General features: G+C 40.5%; 1 pseudogene; it reads right to left on the bottom strand.

The window, feature by feature from the left end:
- Window positions 1-243: 243 nt before the first annotated feature.
- LOC139437381 (olfactory receptor 7C1-like) lies at window positions 244-1118 on the bottom strand (annotated as a pseudogene).
- Between the last annotated feature and the right edge of the window lie 22923 nt (window positions 1119-24041).

Raw genomic sequence — 24041 nt, 5'->3', positions numbered from 1 at the left:
TGAGAGGAGTGGGGGTGGGGTGGGGAGTGGTATATATGGGAACCTCATATTTTTAATGTTACATTTTGCGTTATCTATGTATCTTCAAAAAAAGACAACAAAATATTTCATTTTCAAAAAAAGAATCTTCTAGTGTTTGATCTCTGTTAATCATGAGCACTTTTGTAAACTTGAGACAAAGTATCCTTTTATAGACAGAATGTTTCCCAGCTTTTTAAAGGCCTGCTTTATGTCCTTGTTTCTAAGAATGTAAATAAAGGGGTTCAACATGGGAGTAATCACTGTGTACATCACTGGGGCTATTGCATTTGCCTTTGAGTTTTTGGTAGCAGCAGAGCTAAGATACACTCCAATACCTACCATAAAACAAGGTCACTACTGAGAGGTGAGATCCACAATTAGAAAATGCTTTATATTTACCATGAGCTGTTGAGATTCTCAAAATTGAGGATATAATTTTATAGTAAGAGAGAAAGATCCCAGTGAGTGGTATAACCCCCAGAAGTCCACCTGCAAAATACATCACAAGGTCATTGAGGAAGGTGTCAGAACAAGCATGTCTGACTACCTGATTAAGTTCACAGAAAAAGTGGGGCATTTCCATCTCTGTACAAAAAGACAATTGTAAAACCATTAAGTTATGCAAAAGAGAGTCCAAAACACTCAATAAGCAGGATACCAGCAGTAGGAGGCCACAGAGCCAGGGGTTCATGATGACTGTGTAGTGCAGGGGGTGACAGATGGCCACGAAGTGGTCATAGGCCATTGCAGTCAAGAAGGAGTTATCTAATTGTCCAAAAAGCATGAAAAAATACATCTGGGTGAGACGGTTTTCAAAAGTTATGATTTTGTTGCCTGTCTGAATGTTCAGCAGCATCTTTGCTTTCGTGGTGGAGGTGAAACAGATATCAGTAAAAGACAGGTTGGAGAGGAAGAAGTACATGGGTGTGTGGAGATGGGAGTCCAAGATGATGGCCAGGATGATGAGCAGGCTGCCAATGAATGTAACCAGGTACATGGACAGGAACATTCCAAAGAGGAGGGACTGCACCTCTGTATTTTCTGAGAGCCCCAGGAGGATGAATTCTAAAGCATATGTTTGGTTTTCTGTTTCCATGTGGATGATGAATTTCCTGAGGAGATATTCAATACAATGCAATTTAGCCTCAAGCCATAATCAGAAAAATATAATAAATGGTACTGTTTGTATTGTAATTACATTACGTTAATATTTTTATGGATTTTATAGAGATCTAGTACCCTTTTCTGAAAATAGGGAAAACATATGTTCCTGCTTCTCCTTGATAGTTGTGATGGCTAGAAACCCTTGGTCATAATAGAATACACTTTGCCAAGGCAATAATTTCCATGATAAGTTCTCTCAGACTTTATTTTAAGCAACAAACATTATGACCATGTTTTTGTACCCTGTGACAAAATAGAAAAGAAGAACAAAGTAGTAGGAACCATGTTATTTGGTTGTAACAGTTATTATAAAAACACAATAATTTAAAAAATCTTTTTGGTGAAATGGACAAATGACCCCACACAAATGTGTTCCACTGATGTTTCACAGAGGACAAGGGTAATTCAGTGTAGAAAGTATGATCTTTTCAAGAAGTGGTGTTGGAACAAAAGTGAAGCAGGCTAGTAAGATAGGGAATAGATGGATCTAGAACCTGACAGAGTCCACATGGACATCAAAACCCCCTAATGATGGCTGCTGGAGGAATCTCCCCCTGGGATTTGCTACCCAGAACAAAGCCTCCTTCCTGAGAATATGGAAAAGCCTGGATCTTCCCTAGGAACTTTATCACTGGGTCCTCACTAAGGAATTGATGGGCAGGGTAATCAATCCAAAGAGCAAACAGCTGAAACCCCCTCCCCTGCCATTAGCAAAGGGGTGGATAACTAGCAGTTTAAAAGCAAACCATGAGGTTTGAGCTTGCTCTTGCCTAGCTTTTTGCCTATTGACCCGTCTTGCCTTCTGCATGTCACTTTCATCATTTTTCCTCTGCCATGTGGCCATGCAAGTTACCCTCGGGACTTATAATCTATAATGGGGAATTGTAGCTTGTAAATTAGCCCTCTTCATCCCTTTTCAGCCCCTTCCTCACTACCTGCTGGGGCCCTGCTCTGTTATTTTCTCCCATTTCTCTTCCCTTCCTACCTGAATTAATTACTGGCCTAACTCACCTGGCGTGTTCTTGAAATTCACTTCTGCAGCATAGCCAAGAACTTAGTTAGAATATGGTAACAATAGGATGCACTCATGCCAAATAAAAAAGGAACTTAGGCACTGATTGAATTCATTTCACAAAAATTAAATCAAAATGAATCATACCATTTTAAAGTAAAATGCATTGTGAAAGTGCTAGACTAAAATGTGAAGAAAATCTAAGGGCCCATAGGTTGGAAAAGAGTTTTTAGATATAGTAATGGAAGCATGATTCATGAGAGATTAAAATTTATAAGTCAGTTTTTATTCAAATGTAAAATATCTACTCTGTGAAAGACATTGATAAGGGGTTGTAAGAAAACATGCAGATTTGGAAAAATACTTACAAAACACATCTGATAAAAGATTTGTATACAAATGTAGAAATTAATATGAACACCACAAAATAAGAAAGCATAAGCTGAATTTAAAAATCTGCAAAAGATATAAACAGAATCCTAACTTAGGAAGAAATTCAAAATACAAATACAAAATACAATATATAAAAAGAAATTCAACTTCACTGGCACCTAGGTATTATGACCAAATGCCAACTAGCAATGTCTCTGAAAAAGACCTTGGCCAAAAAGGGGAAATATTCAGTGCAGATGAAATTTTATGATTAAGAGATTTTAAAGTGAGTTTGGTGGTCATTCCAGAGGTTATGCTTATGCTCATCTCAGCAGACTCTCACTATCTGTTACAGTAAACAGTGCCTCAAACAGTAGGGATCCTGATGGTTCTAGAGATATCTAGACACTGTAAATAGTGCAGGGAATCTCAGGAATTTGGCACCCTGTCAGTAGACCTTACTTTGGAATTTATGCTCCCCAGTGTAAAAGAGTTAGCCTCATTTGTAGATTCCCAACATGTGGCTCTTCTCTAAATGTTATTTACATAAAGCCATGTGTTGGCACTATCCTTGTTAAATACATGAGCCAGAGCATTATGTTTTTGGTCTGTTCATGTGCCAGTTGAACCCTTAATCTAAGCAGTTTCAACACTTACTCTCCAGTTCATTGGACCTATGTAGAACAACTAATAAGGAGATGTTAATGGACAACACCTATCCCAAGGAGCAAAGAATGGCTGCACCTCTAAGCAAGCTAGTTCCTCCCATATATCCCAAGGGATCTAAGCCCCCTCTCAAATAGAAACAGTGGGCATCACCATCACAAAATCCTGAAGATTGGGGAATGAACAATGGACTAAAGTAGACATTATTTTTATATTATAGACTTACTATTCTAGCAATGGAAGCATGTTTATCATTGATATAAAGGCCATGGCCACCAGAGATTCTGAGAGGAGGGAGCAGGCAGAATAGGTGTAATATCAGGGCATTTTCAGGACATTGGGATTGTTCTGCATGACATTGCAATGACGGATACAGGCCATTATATGTTTTATCATTACCTAAAATTGTGCAGGACAGGCTATTAACTATAATATAAACTATAATTCATGGTTAGCAGCATTGTTTCTATATGCATTCATCAATTGTAGCAAATGTACTATACTAATGAAAGTTGTTGTTACTATGGGAAAGAGTGGGAGGGTGAAGGGGTGGGGCATATGGGTCCACTCTATATTTTATGTAACATTTATGTAATCTAAACCTGTTTTAAAATTTTTAAAATTTAAATAAATAAATGAATAAATAAACTCATTAAAACTCTTTTAAAAATTAAACATCATCTGTCATTAGGGACTTGGAAGACTATGAACACAATAATATATGACCACATGTTTATTAGAAGAGATAAAAACCTAAAAACTGAGAATACCAATTGCTGTTGAGTATATGGAGCAATACATCTCTCATTCACTGCTAGTGAGAACACAAAATGGTTCATCCAGAAGACAGTTTCTTTTAAAACTAAACATTCTCTTACCATACAATCCAGCAGTTTTGCTTTTAGGTATATATATATACATCATATCATATATATATATATGATATGAAAATTAGAGTCCACACAAAAGTCCACACATGAACGTTTACAGCAGCTATATTTTTAAACTCCAAATCTGAAAGCAAACAAAATGTTGGTCAACCACCACACCAGGGAACAGAGAGAGTCCACAATTGCAAGCAGAATTCCATCCATCAAACATGTGGGTTCTAAGGCCCCTCTTGATTTAGAGGTGGAGTGGTCATCACCATCCCAAGATCCTCAAGATAGAGGAATAAAATAAGAATTAGAGTGGGCTTAGTGGTATCTACTATAGACTTATTGTGACTCTAGCAATGGAAGAAATTGTGTCACTGTCATGGAGACAGTGACCACTGGAGTTGTTGAGTGCAGGGAGAGGGAAGAAGAGGGTGTGATATGGTGGCTTTTTTGGGGCCTTGGAGTTGTCCTGAAATATATCTCATGGACAGATGCAGGATATTATATATCCTACCATATCACACTGAATGGACTGGAAGAGAGTGTAAACTAACATGTAAACAATAATCCAAGCTTTGTAGCAATGATCCAAAATGTATTCATTAAATAAAAGGAATGTGCCACACTGATGAAAGGTTGTTAATGTGGAAGGATGGGGAATTTAGGGAGTGGGGTATATGGGAATGTCATATTTTAAAATGTGTGGTCACCCCTGGGGCTGAAGTGTGGTTTGCTGGCCTGGCGGGGGAGCGGCCGCGGCAGGCCAAGCCGCTGCCACCATATTAGGGTGGCTGGTCGGACTCACCGCCACCCCTGAAGTAAGCTCGGCATGGGCGCAGAGTGCCCTCGGGTCTCCCCTTCTTGGCAGCCATGCTTCCGCGGCCGCCCCTCCTCCCGGATGGCGCCACACGATGCCTGTAGGGCAGCACCCTTCTTCTTCTTTCTCCCTGTGCAGGCGCAGTGCAGAAAATTCCAGTCTGCCCTTTTCCCCTCCCCCGACAGCAGCAACAGCCAGGCGTGGGCGGAAAAATCCAGTCTGCCCTTTCCCCCTCCCCCAACAGCAGCAACAGCCAGGCATGGGCGGGAAACTCAAGTCTGCCCTCCACCCCAGCAACAGCAGCCACCAATCCCTAAACCCTGCCCCTTCCCCCAGCAACAGCGACAGCCAATCCCTAACCACCACCCCTCCCCCATCCGGTACCGCCCACTGACCTTTCGCCGGCAACCAATCAGAACAGGGCATGGCTTCGACCAATCAGCCTTCCCCAGCCCCTATAAAACTGTTACCTCTCCCTTAATAAAGTGGACTTGCGTGTTTACCTTGTCTCTGCGGTAGTTCTTCTGCCGTGCGCCCTCCAGTCCTGAGAGCCCCCGACAAGGGCCTGGCCTCCCTTGTCCCCAGTTCGTCGCCTGCTTCTCTGGGTGAACCCTTCGTCACCTGCTTTTCCGGGCGACCCCTTCGTCGCCGGCTTCGCCGGGCGACCCCGTCAGCCGAACCGCGCAACCCCTTGTGAGACCGATCCCTCGTCTGCTGCCGGACCGACCCCTCATCCCAAGTGGGACCGACCCCTCATCCCAAGCGGGACCGACCCCTCGTCCAGAGCTGGACCGACCCCTCATCTGCAGCCAGACCCCACCTCTACCGACCGAGCAAACAGTCGCAAAAATGTAAAATTTAGTGTGATCTATGTATCTTAAAAAAAGAAGACCATAATAATTTTTGCTAAAGAAATCTCATAGCGAATTTATAAAAACAAACAAGAAAAATCTTTACATCTCAGTGAACATACTCTAATAATGACTGAAGTAATAAATGCACAATTATGTCATTAAGGCAAATACAACAAATTTTACATGTCACAGGAATTGTATGCTTTTTAATATGTATCAATAAAGTTGATTTCTTTTTTAAAAAGGACTATTTTTAAAACCTCACCACACCATAATTATTGACCCATATTTGTGTCCATGTCATCTCTTCTTCATGTACTTCTAGCCTTTTCTCCTTCTGAAATTACTCTAAATCCTCCTTCAAGCCTTATTGCAATTAAAATCTCCCTTGTGATGTCTTTACTAACCTCCCCAGGATGAGTCGGTAATTTCTGATCCACTTCACCAGAATTCCAGAGCCACATATATTGAATGACTAAAAGAAAAAAAAATGAATAAACACAGGTAAACAGATAATTTCTACAAGTATAGAGAAAGAAGAATGAGTGAAACAGGGAAACAATGCTTCTGAGAGAGGGAAGACCCAAGAGTAAGAGATCAGAGGAAGAAGATTGGGAAAAAAAATCTAGTTTAGTTTATCTGCTATTTTCACTCAGGCTTTTTAATAAGACAGAACTTTGTGTTTTAAGTTTTCTCTGTGGTCATAATCTGCTGATTTCCTTAAAGCTTCTACCAATAAAAGGTGTCCATGGAGTCAAAAATATATTCCCCCAGTACCTGTGAAGTACCTGAAATTATGAAGTCAGGGTCTAAGTTCACCAATGCAGGTTCTTCCTTGACAGATGAATGAAGTTGGAAACTTTGTTCCCAAGAAGTGAAGTGAGAGGGAATGAGTCATAAGGTCTGTAGAAGACAAATTGTGTTTTCTTTGATACAGTGAAGGAGAAGCACATAGAGTATCTGAGCAATTAGGGATTCCATTCCCATGAACCACATTAATGAAGTATTCTTTTGTATCAATCTCCCTGAGATAATTATTTCTCTGGAGATAAGAAAGGAAAACACAATGCAAATTTGCACTAGTTTAGTCCCTTTTGACCGCTTTGGAGCTCCATGTTCATCTCTTATCCCTGTGGACACCTACCTCCCAGGAGGAGGTCACCCTTATTAAGATGTGGGCTCTAGTCTTGTTAGGTTTCCCATACTGATTTCCCTCTTGTTGCTTCTGGAGTAAGATTCTGAATACACTAAACTACCTTATTTCCCAATTTTTCTCCTCTGGAGTTGGCTGTCATGAATGGAGACACCCACTCACAAGTGAATTTCCTCTTGTCTCACTGCTTCTCCTTTCTCCCCCATAATTAGCAATATCTGTTCAACCCACACAACCATCTGGTTTCCTAGTCATTCAACAATATTTATTCAGCAATACTGTATGGTAATTCCTAAAGTACATTCTGGGAATGAAGAGAAGACAAAGGTACTGTGTTTCCTAACAAACTGTTCACAGTTTTAAAAAGCCAAGAAATGAGCACTCACACACTCTCTAGAAGCCTGCCCCTGGTGCACCGTGTGCCAGATGTCCACCATCCAATACCCTAAAACAGTAACCCTTCCTTATTATATCATCAACAGTGTTTTCTCAAGGATGGATATAAGACATTTAAAATTACACAAAAAATATACAGGGGCTGATAGGCTAAATATAAATCATAATGTAAAACATAAGATAACTAAAAATATAGAAAATTGTATAGTCTAAAAAATAAACCACAATGTAAACACAAATGTTACCTTATTTGAAAGCTATTGTCTCATATCTGTACATCAGTTTTAGTAAATATGGTATGAATATGTTAAAAGATTACTGCTGTGGAAGGGAAAAGATATTATGTTGGATATGTGGGATTACTGTATATTGTATATATGAATTACTGTGATCTAAAACTCTTGTGAAGATAAGCTTAATAATTAGAAAAAAGAAAAGGAAAAGATAGGATGTTGAATTTTTCCAAATTAATATGTACTGTATATCTAACCTTTAAACTCATCGCTATATTCCATTTTACTATTAAGGGAACCTGGCAATATATTGGGCTTCACTTTTCAGGAAGTTTTGGATCACAGAGAGGTTCAACAATGGCAGGGGAGGAATACTGGTGTGGGATGTTATTGACAGGGGACACATGGTTGACAGGGAGTTCTACAGGGCATATATCCAAGGTACATAAAAATGTTTGGATATTTTCATAGTGGAAACAATTAAAAACAACTGAGGGAGTGCTGAGTTCCTAGCCAGAGAAGCTCTATCACAGTCCCTAAAGGAATAGCAACAATCCCCCAAGTGCAACAACAAAGACAAATAAGAATGAAGGTCCAACAATGAGCCCCTGATACTAATGACTATGCTGTGAGCCTGTGCACCTGAAATAAGAACAAGGGCTAGAGCAGCAATGTGCCTAAAAGTTACCTCCTGAGAGCCTCCGTGTTATGCAAATATGGCCAGTCTTGAAGCCAAACTCAGCATGTAAATTTGTTGCCTTCCCCCCAGCATGGGACATGAATCCCAGGGATAAGCCTCCCTGGTGCCGAGGGATTAATACCAAGTACCAGCTGATGATGTAACTAGAAAATGACCTTGAATAAAAGGTTCAACTCGGACCAGCAGAATATCTCTGTCTACATATAATAACAGGAGTTAAAAATGCTTTTTGATCTAAATCAAGGGGCAAATGGAAAGGGCAAATGATTTTATATGGCTATGAGTCCAAAAAAGAGCTGGGAGTTTATCAGAGGGTTTGCCCTTATGCACAACTCAGCAGAGTCTTAGAGACAGATAAAGTAGATAGAACCCCAGGTATTTGTTCTTCTGAGGGCTACAGAGACCCACAGGTTTTATGGTCATGGCAGATGGAGTTCAGTGCCATGTCATTTGGCCCTTCTTTGGAGTTTGTGTTTCTGTGTGATGGAGCTGGACTCAGATGTGATCACTTTTCACAAGTCTTTCCTGTTACTTTACCAGAATTGTAGTTGGTGATGGGGATTAATATATACCCAGGGGATCTGAATCTCTGGACTGACCATATGATAGCCAGGCCCTGAGCCTCAACAGACTTCAGCTCCTACACTGGTTTATTGGACTTACCCCACTCAGAGAACATGGAGTTGAAGAAGGTCAACCACCACACCATGGAGTCAAGAGTGCCTACAACTGAAAGCAGGAGAATTGCATCCAGCATCCATGTGGAATCTAAGCCCCCTGTTGACATAGATGTGGAATGGACACAACCAATCCAAGGTCCACAGGATGTAGGAATAAAATATGGATTAGAGTGGACTTACTGATATTCTACTCATGAACTATTGTGATTAGTAATCGAAGAAAATGTGGCATTGGTGTGGAGAAATTGGCCATGGTGGCTGCTGGGTGTGGGGAATGGGATGAAGAGATGAGCTGTGGAGGCGTTTTTGGGGACTTGGAGTTGTCCTGGGTGGTGCTGCAGGGACAATTAGTGGACATTGTAGGTCCTCCCATGGCCCACTGGATGGAACATGGGAGAGTGTGGGCTATGATGTGGACCATTCACCATGAGGTGCAGCGATGCTCAGACATGTATTCACCAAATGCAATGAACGTGTCATGATGATGGAGGAGAATGTTGCTATGGGGGGAGTAGTGGGGTGAGGGGAGTAGGGGATATATGGGGACCTCGTATTTTTTGAATGTAATATTAAAAAAATGAATAAAGACCAAAAAAGTGAAAATAAAATAAAGATGCAGAATCAGGATTATAGTGAAAAAAAAGTGTTTTCTCAACATTATAATTTCAACCACGCACACATCAATCCTGCGTGTTCACCTTTCCACACCGAACATACCCACAATTCCATGGACCATCTGACCCAGTGTGTTATATTCGTGAGTGTAGAGCAATACAATGAGCAAGAATTGTTGTACACCGATAATGGAGAGGACACTTAGATGTTCTCAAATAGAGGGGAGAGTATCTCTCAAGAGCAAGGCTTGCTCCTAATGGGAGAGGATAGACCAGTTTGTCAAGCCCTCAGCATTGTTGCAAGTATCTATGAATCTTGTCCTTCAAGCAATGAAGCTTGGTTGCCAATGTGGGCCCCAAGGAGAGGGAGAGAGAGAGAAAATAGATGGAAGAGGGGGTAAATGGGGGTAAATGGAAGTGTTCTGTATGATCTTTCAATGATGGATACAGGCCATGATAAATTTCAACAAAAATTTTTAAAAGCGTATGGTCTAAATTGTAAACCATATTGTGTACTACTGAGCATGGTTGGTAGCTATCCAATATTTGTACATCAGTTGTAGCAAATGTAACATCCACAAGTAAAAACATCATTGGTGAGGAAGAGGGATGATGTTGGGTATATGGGAGATACCTATATTCTGTGCATGATTTTACTGTGACCTTAAACTTTTTTGAAGATATAATGAAAAATAAAAAAGGCAAGACACTGAGGAAGAAATGAAAGAGATTGCCTTGCCACTATATATACAAGACAACACCTATTAGAGTGATAAAAGGCAAAACCTTAAAAAAAATTTATAAAAATTTTCATTTTTGTTTTCTTTATATGAGGTCCGCATATACCCCCTCTATATGAGGTCTCCATATACCCCCCACACCCTCACCACACTCCTCCCCCCATAACAACAATCTCCTCCATCATCATGAGACATTCATTGCATTTGATGAATACATCTCTGAGCACCACTGCACCTCATGGTCAGTGGTCCACACCATAGCGCACACTCCCACATTCTACCCAGTGGGCAATGGGAGGACATACAATGTCTGGTAACTGTCCCTGCAGCACCATCCAGGACAACTCCAAGCCCAAAAATCGCCCCCACATCTCATCTCCTCCCACTCCCTACCCCCAGAAGCCACCATGGCCACTTTCTCCACACCAATGCCATATTTTCTTCGATTACTAATCACAATAGTTCATGAATAGAATATCAGTAAGTCCACTCTAATCCATACTCTATTCCTCCATCCTGTGGACCTTAGAATGGTTGTGTCCACTCCACATATATATCAAGAGGGGGCTTAGATTCCACATAGATGCCGGATGCACTTCTCCTGCTTTCAGTTGTAGGCTCTCTTGGCTTCCTGGTGTGGTGGTTGACCTTCTTGACCTTCATGTTATCTGAGTGGGGTAAGTCCAATAAACCAGAGTACAGGGGTTGCAAGTCTGTTGGGGCTCAGGGCCTGGCTTTCAGATCATCAGTCCAGAGATTCAGGTCCTCTGGGTATACACTAAACCCTAGCACCAACTACAGATCCAGTAAAAGCAACAGGAGAGGCTTGTGGACAAAGAACACATCAGAGTTCAGCTCCATCACACAGAAACACAAACTCCAAAGTAGGGCCATCTGACATGGCACTGAACTCCATCTGCCCTTACCATAAAACCTGTGGGTCTCTGTAGCCCTCAGAAGAACCAATACCTGGGGTTGTATCTACTTTATCTGTCTCTGGGACTCTGCTGAGGTGTGCGTAAGGGCAACCCCTCTAATAAGCTCTCAGCTATTTTGGAGACTCAAAGCCATATAAACTCAATTGTCCTTTCCATTTTCCCCTTTTATTCAGGTCAAAAAACATTTTAACTCCTGGTATTCTATGTAGACTGAGATATTCTGCTGGTCTGAGTTGACCCTTTTATTCAAGGTCATTTTCTAGTTACATCATCAGCTGGTACTTGGTAGTAATCCCTCGGTGCCAGGAAGGCTCATCCCCAGGAGTCATTTCCCACACTGGGGGGAAGACAACACATTTACGTGCTGAATTTGGCTTTGAGACTGGCCACATTGTAGCAGCACGGAGGCTCTCAGGAGGTAACTCTTAGGCACCCTGCAGCTCTAGGCCTTGTTTTTATTTCAGGTGCACAGGCTTAAGAGCATAGTTATTAGTTTCAAGGGCTCATTGTTGGACCTTCCTTCTTTTTTGGTCTTTGCCATTGCACTTGGGGGATTGTTCCTGTTCGTTTCAGGATTGTGATAGAGCTCCCCTGGCTAGGAACTCAGCACTCCCTTAGGTGTTTTTAATTGTAACCACTATGAAAATATCCAAACATTTTTATGTACCCTGGATATATGCCCTAGAAAACTCCCTCCCAAACGTGTGTCACCTGTCCATAACATCCCACACCAGTATTCCTACCCTGCCATTGTTGAGCTTCTCTGTGATCCAAAACTTCTTCAAAAATGAAGTCAAATATAATGCCAGGTCCATTAATAGTAAAAAGGAACATAGTGATGAGTGTAAAGGTTAGATATAGAATACATATTAATTTAGAAAAAATAACGTACCAATAAATTGGGGAATCAAAAAATTAAAAAATTCAAAGCTTTGTTTTTGATGCTCTGTCTTCCATTACTGCAATAAATGTTGCCCTGTATGCACATTGGCAAGGCAACTTCTTCCGTCTTTTCCTCACTGTCTATGTCCTTTTTTTTTCTTTTATTTCCTAATTATTAAGCTTACCTTCACAAAAGTTTTAGGGCACTGTAATTCACATATACAATATACAGTATTCTCACATATCCAACATTAAACTCTTTTCCCTACCACAGCAATAATTTTTTTACATATTCATACTATATTTACTGAAACTGATGTACAGATATTGACACAATAGCTTTCAAACAAGGTAACATTTCTGTTTACATTGTGGTTTATATTTTAGACTATACAATTTTCTAAATTTTTAGTTATCTTATGTTTTACGTTATGATTTACATTTTAGCCTATCAGCCCCTATACATTTTTCATGTAATTTAACATGTCTTATATCCATCCTTGCAAAACCTTGTGGAACACTTCTATTGCCCACACAGTTATATTGGTTCCATCTATTCAATACTTCTTTCCCACTCCCATCAGGGCCCACAGTGACAGCCAATCTTCACTGCTTGAAGGGCCATGTACAGAGATACTTGCAACAGTGTTGAGGGCTTGACATGGTCAACTGCCCTAATGCATTGGGTGCCACCATTTCTCTCAAGAGATACAATTTCCTCTAATTGAGAACATCAGTCCTCCCCAGGAAATGGGTATAACTTTGCTCTCATTATATGGGTCTCTATCCAATTATATAACCCGCTATGGCAAAATGAGCACTCACACACTCCCTAGAAGCCTGTTCTGCATCAGATTATTACCTTTGAGCATCTTAAATAGGTAACTTTCCTTATATTTTTGAAAAAGTTTTCTCAGCATTGTATTCTCAACCAAATACCTGAGAATCTCCTATGTTCCTATGTTCCCCCACCGTCCTCCTAATTTCTTGGGCAATATTACCCATCCTCCCATTGCTAGCCCCCCTCAAGTCCACAAAGCCCTACCCAAATTTAGCCCTATGTCCCATTTTACCCCTTCTTTGTGCAAATACCTTCAGCTTATATAGATTTCTCCCATGTAGGTGTCAGCTTACATCTTTCCTCTACCCCCCAAAACTCTTTAAACCTATCATCAAGTCTCTAGCTCTCTGAGGCAGCTTGGTTTACTTATTTCATATCATTGAGATCATGTAGTATTTGTCCTTCAATGCTTGGGTTGTTTCACTCAGTATAAGGGTCTCAAGATTCATCCATGTTATCACTTGTGTTTGTAGTGTATTCATTCTTAAAGCTGAGTAGTATTCCATTGTATGGATATACCACATTTTATTTATTTATTTATTTATCCATTCATCTGTTGGTGGGCATTTGGGTTGATTCCAACTTTTGGCAATAGTGAACAATGCTGCTATGAACATTGGTGTGCATATATCGGTTTGTGTCCTTGTTTTCAGTTCTACTGGGTATATACCCAGCAGTGGAATTGCTGGGTCATATGGCAAATCTATAGCTAGTTTTTTGAGAAACTGCCAAACTGTCCTCCAGAATGGTTGGATCCTTCTGCATTTCCACCAGCAATGGCTGAGTGTTCCCATTCCTCCACATCCTCTCCGGCACTTGTAGTCCTCTGTGTTTTTGATAGCTGCCAGTCTCATGGGAGTAAGACGATATCTCATTGTAATTTTGATTTGCGTTTCCATAACATCTAGTGATTTTGAGTATTTTTCATATGCTTTTTAGCCATTTGTATTTTTTATTTGGAGAAGTGTCTGTTTAAGTCTTGCCACTTTTTAAGATGTGTAGGTTGTCTTTTTATTTTTTGAGATATAGAAGTTCTTTATATTTGAAGGATATTAGTCTCCTATCATATACATGGTTACCAAATATTTTTTCCCATTGGGTAGGCTCTCTTTTCATTTTCTTGACAAAGTCTTTTGAGGTTCAAAAGGCTCTAATTTTGAAGAAGTCTCATTTATCTATTTGTTCTTTTGCTGCTCGTGTTTTGGGTGTGAAATTCATGAAGTCATTTCCTATTACAAGGTCCTGTAGATGTTTCCCTACATTGCTTTCTAAGGTCCTTATAGTCTTGGCTCTTATATTTAGGTCTTTGATTCACCTTGAGTTGGTTTTTGTATAAGGTGTGAGTTGGTAATTCCCTTTCAGTGTGTTTGGTGGCCTTCGGAATATCATGTGTCTGTATCTATGAGGATCTATATCAGAATTTTCAAATTGGTTCCATTGATCAGTGTACCTCTCCTTGTGCCAATACCATGCTGTTTTCACTAGTGTACTATGTTTTGAAGTCAGGTAGTGTGATTCCTCCAATTTCATTTCTCTTTTACAATATATCTTTGGATATTCGTGGCCTCTTTCATTTCCAAATAAATTTCATAGCTAGTTTTTCTAGTTCCTTAAAGAATGCTGTGTTGATTTTTATTGGGATTGTATTGAATGTGTAGATCAGTTTTGGTAGGATAGACATCATACGAATATTTAGCCTTCCTATCCATGAACGGGGAGTATTCTTCCTCTTGTTTAAGTTTTCTTTGGTTTCGTTGAATAGTGTTGTGTAGTTTTCTGTGTATAAATTTTTTACATCTTTAGTTAAATTTAATCCTAGGTATTTGATTTTTAAATTTACTATTGTAAATGGTATTTTTTCTTGATTGCCTCCTCACATTTTTCATTATTGGTGTACAGACATGCTACTGATTTTTGCGCATTGATTTTATAACCTTCAACATTACTGAACTGATATATAAGTTTTAGAAGTTTCGTTGTAGACTTCTCAGGGTTTTCTATGTATAGGATCATATCATCTGCAAATAGTAAATTTTGACTTCTTCCTTTCCAATTTGAATGCCTTTTATGTCTGATTCTTGCTTCAATGCTCACCCAAGTACTTCTAACAAATATTAAATAGAAGAGGTGATAATGGGTTCCTTCCTTGTCCCTGATTTTAGAGGGAAAGATTTTCAGATTTCAAAATTGTAAATGATGTTAACTGGAGGTTTTCATATATATCTTTTATTATGTTCAGAAAGTTTCCCTCTACTCCAATTTTTGCAGTGTTTTTATTAAGAAATAGTGCTGTATTTTGTCAAATGCTGTTTCTGCATCTATAGATATGATCATGTGATTTTTTTCCTTCAATCTGTTTATGTGGTTTTTACATTAATGTATTTTCTTATGGTGAACAATCCTTGCACACCAGGAATGAATTCCACCTGGTCATGGAGTATAATTGATTTATGGTGCTGTTGAATATGATTAGTAAGTATTTTGTTGAGGATTTCCACATCTATGTTCATTAGAAAGATTGGTCCGTAATTTTCCTTTCCTGTGGTGTCTTTGTTTGGCTTTCATATTAGGGTAATTTTGGCATCATAGTATGAGTTATGCAATGTTCTTCTGTTTCAAATTTTTGGAAGAGTTTCAGCAAGATTTGTGTTAGTTCTTTATGGAAAGTTTGGTAGAATTCACCTGTGAAGCCATTTGGCCCAGGGCTCTTAGTTGGGAGGTTTTTAATGACTGATTCTATCTCTTTACTTGTGATTAGTTTGTTGAGATCATCAATTTCTTCTTTCATCAATATAGGCTGGTTATGTATTTCTAGAAATTTGTCCATTTCCTCTGAATTTTCATTTTTGTTGGAATATAGTTTTTCAAAGTATCCTCTTATGATAGTCTTTATTTCTGTGGGGCCAGTGGTGATATCTCCTTTGTTATTTCTTATTTTGTGTATTTGCATCTTCTCTATTTTTTTCTTTGTTAGTCTAGCTAAGGGTTTGTCAATTTTATTGATCTTCTCAAAGACCCATCTCTTGGTTTTGTTTATCTTTTCAAGTGCTTTCTTATTTTCTATTTCTCTTAGTTCTGCTCTTATCTTTGTTATTTCTTTCTTTCTTCTTCTGGCAGGGTTACTTTGTTGTTTTTTTCCTAATTCCTCCAAATGAGCAGTTAGTTCCTCAATTTTTCCTCTTTCTTCTTTTTTGATGTATGAATGTATGGTTATAAGTTTCACTCTCAGTACTGCTTTGCTGCATCCCATAAGTTTTGGTATGTTGTGTTATCATTTACATTAGTTTCAAGGTAGTTATTAATTTCTTTTGAGATTTCTTCTTTGACCCACTGTATTTCTAAGAGTGTGCTGTTTAATTTCCATATCTTGGTGTGAAATCTGGGCCTCTGGCCCTTGCAGATTTTCAGCTTGATAGTGGTGTATTAAAGTCCCCCACTATAATTGTAGAGACATCTATTCCTTCCCTTAGTTTCTCCAGGGTTTGCCTCAGATATTTGGAGGTACCCTTGTTAGGAGCATAAATGTTTATAACTGTTCTTTCTTTTTGAATGATTATCCCTTTCACTAATATGTAGTGTCCATATTTGTCTCTCACAAATGTTTTGCATTTAAAGTCTGTTTTGTCTGATATTAACATAGTTACTCCTGCCCTTTTTTGGTTATTATTTGCTTGTAAGATTCTTTTCCAGTCATTCATTTTCAACCTCCTTGAATCCCTGGATCTAAGATATTTTTCATGTAGACAACATATAGATGGATCATACTTTCTTATCCAATTTTCCAGTCTGAGACTCTGGACAGGTGAGTTTAATTCATTGACATTCAGTGTTATCACTTTCAAGGAATTATTTATATTAGCAATTTTTTCTTTGGATTTGTGTTTGTTATATTTTGTTCATTTTTTTAGTCTCTTTAGTTGTTCTTACACTCTCCTCCAACTCTGTCTCTCCTGTTTTTTTCTTTCCTCCTATAGAATTTCCTTTAGTATTTCTTGAAGGGCAGGATTCTTGTTGGCATACTCTATTAATTTCTGTTTATCTGTGAGTATTTGACCTCTCTATCATATTTGATTGTTAGTTTAGCTGGAAAGAGTATTCTTTTTCGGAAATTTTTTTTTCATTTAGTATCTTGACTATGTCGTAAGACTGCCTTCTTGCCTCCATGGTTTCAGATTAGAAATCAGCACTCAATCTTATGAAGCCTCCTTTGTATGTGTGGTTTTTTTCTCTTGCTGCTTTTAGAATTTTCTCTTTGTCTTGAGCATTGGATAATTTGACAAGTATATGTCTTTGGGTAGGCCTGTTGGGATTTATGCTATTTAGGGTGCATTGTGCTTCCTGGATGTGGATGTTCATCTCCCTCACTAGGTGTGGGAAGTTTTTATCCATTATTTCCTCCAACACCCCTTCTGTTCCCTTTCCCTTCTCTTCTTTTTCTGGGATGCTTATAATGCATATGTTTTCACATTTTGCATTGTCATTCAGGTCCCAAAGTCCCTGGTGAATTTTTTCTCTCTTTTTATCTATCAATTCTACTAACTGTTTGATTTCAGATGTACTGTCTTCCACATCACTAGTTCCTCTCCCTCTTCAAATGTCCTGTTATTTGCTGAGAGTGTATTTTTGATTTCTTGGATTATGCTGTTCCTTCCCATCATATCCGTTGTCTTTTTTTTTTTTTTGCATGATTGCAATTTCTTCTGCATGCTCTCCAATTGTTTTCTTCATATTCTTATCTCTTACTTCACCTCATTAAATTGGCCCCTATTAAATGTTTTGAGAGGCTTAATTACTTGCTTGATGTTCTGCTCTTCTTCCTAATTTTAATTTGTTCACTGGATTGGGTCATGTTTTCCTGATTATTGGTTTGGCTTATAGTTTCTTGTTGCTGTCTGGTCATCATTTTATCTTGCTGGCTTGATTAACTTCTTTGTCTAGTCTCAGGGATAACTAGTTGTTTTTGCGTGTGTGTTAAGTCTTCTCTTTGTCACTTTGTTCTTATTCTATTTCCTTGCTGTTGACTAAGTTCACTTAAAGTAAAATATTAGGGCAAGTGAAAACAAAACAAGTAAGAAAAGAAAAAAGTAGAATAGTAGTATTGATAGTAAATGTTAGCAGAAGAACCATGTGAGATCTAGGACAATGGGTATTAGACTCATGTAAGCTGTGTAGAGTTAGAACAGTAAGAAAAATGGAGTATCTATAATGAGACAGTAAACTGAATATGGGGAGGAATATAGTATGAATTAAAAGACCAGTGTGGTCAGGAAAGTGGGAAAGAGAAAGGAAAAGACAATAATATGGAGAGTGTATGAAAGACAAAACCACACAAAGGTATTAGAAATGAAAATTGAGGGCTAAATTAAGAGCAGTGGAATGTAAGAGAGACACTAAATGATGGAGGATAAAAAGATGTAGAGGAAAGGGGTTAGCATTGGTAGCCAAAATCAGCACACACAGAAAAGAGGAAATCGAGGATGAGGAAACACAGCAAATGTGAGTCACTTCCTGGAACACCTAATATTAAAAAAAGAAGAGAAGGAAAAAAGGGAGGGAAGGGGGGGAAACGGGGGTGGAAATGCAAGCAAGAAAAACAGGAAGATGAAGAAAAAGAAGAAGAGGAGGAGGAGGAGGAGGAAAGGGCTGTGGGGGTATAAAGAGGAAGGAAAAAATAAGAAAATAAACCATTAAAAAAGACCAAAATTTCAAGCAAGGAATCCTTTCTGTATTTAAATAAAATGTTTAGGAGTCTGACCTTCCCCCTTTCTCCCTTTCTCACTTCCCTCTCTCCCAGGGCAGCAGGGAAGCTGTGTGAGGTGTCCAGTAGGAGATTCAAGTGGGTCCTTGGTGTACCAAATCACCAGAGAAAACAATGTGTCTTAATTTCCAAAGACAGAGTGCCCCCACCTCACCAGGAACCCCAAATATGCTAATGGAAGTTTTCAAAACACATCTTACAGCTATCTCCCTTAGGTGTGCTACAGGAGGGGCAGTTGATTTTCTGACTCCACCTTCTTCCAGACCAAGTTTCCTAACCCAGCATTTTTAGGTAAATAGGGCTTTCTCGGCAGATTTGCCTCTCCTTTCTTCCCCAGCTTTCCCCAAGCCAGCTGGTATGCTCCTCCAAGTTCAAAAAAAAAAGGGGGGTCAGGACCTGAAAATGAACCCGCACTCATTTTGCCCCTCTGCACCTCCCACCCAAACCCTCCAACTCACAGAGTCAGTCCAAAACTGAATGGCTAGTGTATTCTTTTACTGCAGGGAGCTCTGGCTTTGGGAGTGGGAAGTCTGGGATATTGTAGACTTAGGGTATGTAGGTCTGTGGAATGTCCGCTGTGGTGGCTTAGGGGACATGGATCTGGAGACCATGCTTCTGGGGAACACAGGGCCTAGGAATGCCACCACACTACTGACAGTCCAGGGAATGCCTAAGGGGGAAGAGTCCCACCTCTCCACAACTTCCGACCTCGGTGCTAGAAACCTACAATTCTACCTTAGCAAGCATGATTTCTGTCTCTCCAAATCAATGTCCAAACACCTCCTGCCTTGCAAGTTCCCAAAACAGCCCACTGCAGCAAAATTCCAACCCTACTCAGCTGCTCTTCTGAGGGCGCAATTATGAAGTGCATTCACTCAGATGCCATCTTGCCCCACCCATCAGCTATCATCTTTTAATATCTCCATTTGTTCACCCCAGCTTGTCCTTAAAGGGAAAGTACATCTGCCTCATTATCTAATAAAAGATGAAGAAATGCATATGCTAGCTGTTCTTTAATCCTCTCCTGGTTAGCCATGTATATCACTCTGGCTGCTTAGATACTCCCAACAGTGAACTCAGACACTTGTTCTTGCTGGATTTGGGAAGTATCAGGTCTCGAGGCCAGGTTACCTAAGTTTGTTTTTGCATTACTTTTTTCCTCTGGGTAGTAATGCTAGGAAGCATTTCTACCAACTGCAAGGCACAAGGCAGAAAGTACAGTGAAGAGAATGCAGCACATATGCAGAGTATGTTGGAAAACCCAGTAACCCCCATGCTCACTGACTCCAGGAACTCAGATTGGGTGAAAGCAGCTTCAATTGAGTCTCTACAGACCCTTCACACACCTTCCATCCTGTGCAAGACACAGGTCATTCTGGGAGCGGTGTGAAGATAAGTCAGCCTGGTTGTTGTCCACAGCCACCTGCTAAGGCCAACAAGGCAATCCTTCGTATTGTCTTAAAGTTCTTGAGAATTCCAGGGGTGCCATACTAAAGGAACTTGTCCCACGGCTGCTGGAAATCCTGGTGTGCCTGTGCTCCAAGTCACTTTACAGGACGGGGAGGACAGAAAACCTCCCAGCATGGGATCAGGGCTCCTGCTCCCACACCACGGCTAGCCAGAACCAGCCCACCATACCCGAGTTTCCTCCCACAGCTGCCTTCAAACTTGTCCATTTCTCGGATGGTCACAGAGTGCCCTGGTCCACTGTGGCCTTCACTTCTGTGGAAAGCATCACCTCCAGTATGGCTCCTACACTCCTAGGTTAACAAGAAGCCCAAACAATGGCCAGTGATAAAGTTTTCAGTGTTTGGTACTGTGAAAGTTGGATAGCTCTTTAGGTTAAAAATAAACTTGTATCTTCCCACTTCATTGTAGACAAAAGAAAATTCTGGATGGATTTTAAAAGGTGAAAAACAGCTCTAAGGGTCTTCTAATCATCAAAGCAATGGGGAGAAATCACAAAAAAATATCAACCTCTTTGACTATATGTATTAGTCAACTAAAGGGGTACTGATGCAATGTACCAGAAAGCTGTTGGTATTTACAAAGAGGGTTCATTTTGGGTAGAAGCTTACAGTCACATGATCATAAAGTGTAAGTTACTTCCCTTACCAAAGTCTGTTGCCACATGTTGGAGCAAGATGGCTGCTGGTCTCTGTGAGGATTCAGGCTTCTTCTTCACACTCCATGGTCCCAGCTTCTTCTGGTCTCAGATGTAGACTGGCATAAGGCTTGTCTCTCTGTCTGGCACTTGTTACTTTATGGGCTTGGCTTCTCTGGTCTCTCCACAAGGTCAGCTGTAGACCCTCAGGTTATCTCTCTTCCCAGGCCTCTGCCATGTCTAAGGAGCCATCTCTATTTCTCTGTGTTCTTCTCCTGTGTGTTTACTTCCCCAAGTTCCAGCATCAAAACTCCAACTACTTCCTTTGCCATGTCTTTTTCTTGCTGAGTCCCTGCCCACCAAGGGGTGAAGACTCAATGTCCTACTGACATGGGCCATTCAAACCCCTGATCATAATTTAATACGTAAAAATGAATCCTATGAAGTTAATACAATCTATCATGCCCAGAGGAACAGACCAGTTTACAAACATAATCCAATATCTATGTTTGGAATTCATAAACAATATCAAATGGCTACACTATATAAAAATTAAAGATATTTGAATTAAATCAAATAAAATCCAACAGTTTAAAAAACGTAATGCACCATGGAGAGATCACATTATCTTTAACATACATAACGTAGGATGTTGATTGGCCGAGAGTCACCTCTAGCTAGCAGTGTTATGTCCTCTAGAAGGAAACTTTGTAGGTAAGCCCCTAGACCAGAAGGCCCTTCAGGAACCCAAGGAAGCCCAAGCACCCCACCCACACTCCTGGGATGATGGAAGGTCAATTCTCCAAAGAAGGAACTTGGTCTCCTGTCAGGCAAAGTTCTGGAATCCAGAGGTTCAGAGTTACTGCCCAGCCCACTTGAGGCCAGCTGGCAAGAAAGAAAGATAACATGCTCTCCATCACTCACACCACTTCCATATGCCCAGTAAATTAAGGACTTAGAAGGGAGCTGGGTTCCTGGTCATTCTGGGGCTTAAGTCACTCCTGGCCAGCCCACCCGTGGAACACATATGTGGCTGGAGAACACATAGACCATGCCTCCAGACACCTGGTGGAGAAGTGGGAGGCACCTTCCTCTCTCACACCTGAAAGCCTGGTGCCAAAGTGGATAGGGCAGTAGGTCAGCCAGCTGGGGGCAGCACTAACAGCAGGGGAACAGGGAAAGGGAAGATCCTCATGGAAGAGGCTGGGCTTGTGCTTTCCTCTGATCCTTCTAGGCTGAGTAAGTCCCTAGGGTTCTTATTCTGAGGGGAAGATCCTAAAGGGGAAGAAGGGACTCAAGAACAGAACATGCAATCACCCTACACTGAATGTGAGGGCAAATGGAACTTTATTTTGTTCCCTAAGCTGGAGAAAATCAGCATAATAGAGTATGATATGCAACATGACAGAAAAATGCCCATTTCTTCTCCTTCTAATTAGTTCTAAAACTCTCTTTAATGTACGAATGATAAGAAAGCAGCAATGCCTGCCTCCCAAACCCTGGATTAGTTACCAGGAGCCTATCATAGCTCAGAATAACCTTCCTTAACAATGCTGGTGGATGTTATCAGAATCTTAGACAGCTCTTCTTTGTGGGGATTTCGTGTCTTCAGAACTTTTGCAGAACAAAATGAAATTTTTTTATCACAGAAAAATAAAGAAAATAATATTCATCACCAGTTAACCTCAGTTAATAACATGGTTATCCATTTCCAACAACTAATCAAACTGAAAAATCTGCTTTTCCTTGATTTGTGTCATCAATTTTTCTTCTTTCCTCTTTTTTTTTTCTTTCACTACTTTATGGATTGAAGCAGAATGTCATTAATAAAACTGATCCAAATTTAGATGCTACCACAAAACGGAGCTTCTGGGTTTATTGGTATTTCATTATTACCATTTCTCAAGGGAGTTCTTGTTTCACACAGGATGTTGCTTTTAAAACACAAAGCAAGGCTATACTCAGGCAAGACGGCATCTGAGTGAGTGCACCTTATAACCTCTCCTGCAAAGAAGCAGCTGAATAGAGTTGGAATTTTGCTGGACTGGGCTGTTTCAGGCATTTGCAGGGCAGGAAGTGTCTGGATATCAAATTAGTGGCACGGTGAAAAAGAAGATTCGTGTATAATGTAGAATTTTGGGTCTCTTTCATGGAGATTGGAGCTGCTCATACGAAGCTTCCCCCTGGGGTGGGCAGTCCTGGAGACTTTGCTGAACCAGGGAATTCCCAAGACCTGAGTGGGCTATTTGGGGGCTTGCAGGGTGGGAGGTGTCTGGAAGTCGATTTGGTGAGACAGAGATGGAGGCATTCTTGCGAGACATGGAATTTTTGGTTTCTGACACAGAGATCAGAGCTTCCAGCTAGAGCCCCTCCCACTAGAGCAGACAGCCCATCTACCACATCCCCAAACTGCTTGTAGTACAGCGGTGCCCCCAGCAGGCTGTTTCAGGGACTTGCAGGATGGGAGGTGTCTGGAAGCCAATTAGACAAAGACGGAGATTTTTGCGAGATGTGGAATTTTGGATTTCTGAGATGGAGCTCAGAGCTTCTGGCTGGAGCCCCTTCTCGTAGGGCTGGCGGGCCATCTGCAGCAGTCCCTGAATTGTCTATAGTACAGTGGCATCCCCAGCAGGCTGTTTCAGGGGCTTGCAGGGCAGGAGGTGTCCTGAAGTTGACTTGGTGAGACAGTGACAGAAGAGACTCTTGTGAGAGGGGGAATTTTGGGTTTCTGACATAGAGGTCAGAGTTTGTGGGCGTGACCCCTCCCCATAGGGCTGGTGCCCAGCTGTGGGGATCCCTGAAGGCTGTGTTGCACTGTGGTGCTCCCAGGCTCCCTGTTAACTGGATTTGTGGTTCCCAGGTCTGTGCCCCCTAAACCCTGGTGGCTTACAACCCAGAGACTCACACCTCTTGAGTCTGCAATATCACAGACTTCCTATCCCTGAATCCTCCATGCCCTGAGGGCCATCAAGGTCCTTGACTGTCCTAGCCCTTGGTGTTTGTGGGTTTTTTTTTTCCTTTTTTTTTTTTTTTAACTGTCTTGGTTGCTAATATTGCATTATCTCCTGGTCTTTTCTCCCATTGTATCCCCCAAGGTCCTTTTTTGTTTATTGGGTTTTTTTTTCTTTCTTCTTTTCTTTTTCTTGCTTGTTTCCCTCTCTTTTCTTTGCCCACCCTCTTTTTTCCTTCTCTTTTTTCTTTTCTCTCTTTTTCTTCCT

Source organism: Dasypus novemcinctus, chromosome 22 (assembly GCF_030445035.2).
Source record: "Dasypus novemcinctus isolate mDasNov1 chromosome 22, mDasNov1.1.hap2, whole genome shotgun sequence".
NCBI lineage: Eukaryota > Metazoa > Chordata > Mammalia > Cingulata > Dasypodidae > Dasypus > Dasypus novemcinctus.
This window is presented reverse-complemented; position numbering and strand designations above follow the sequence as displayed.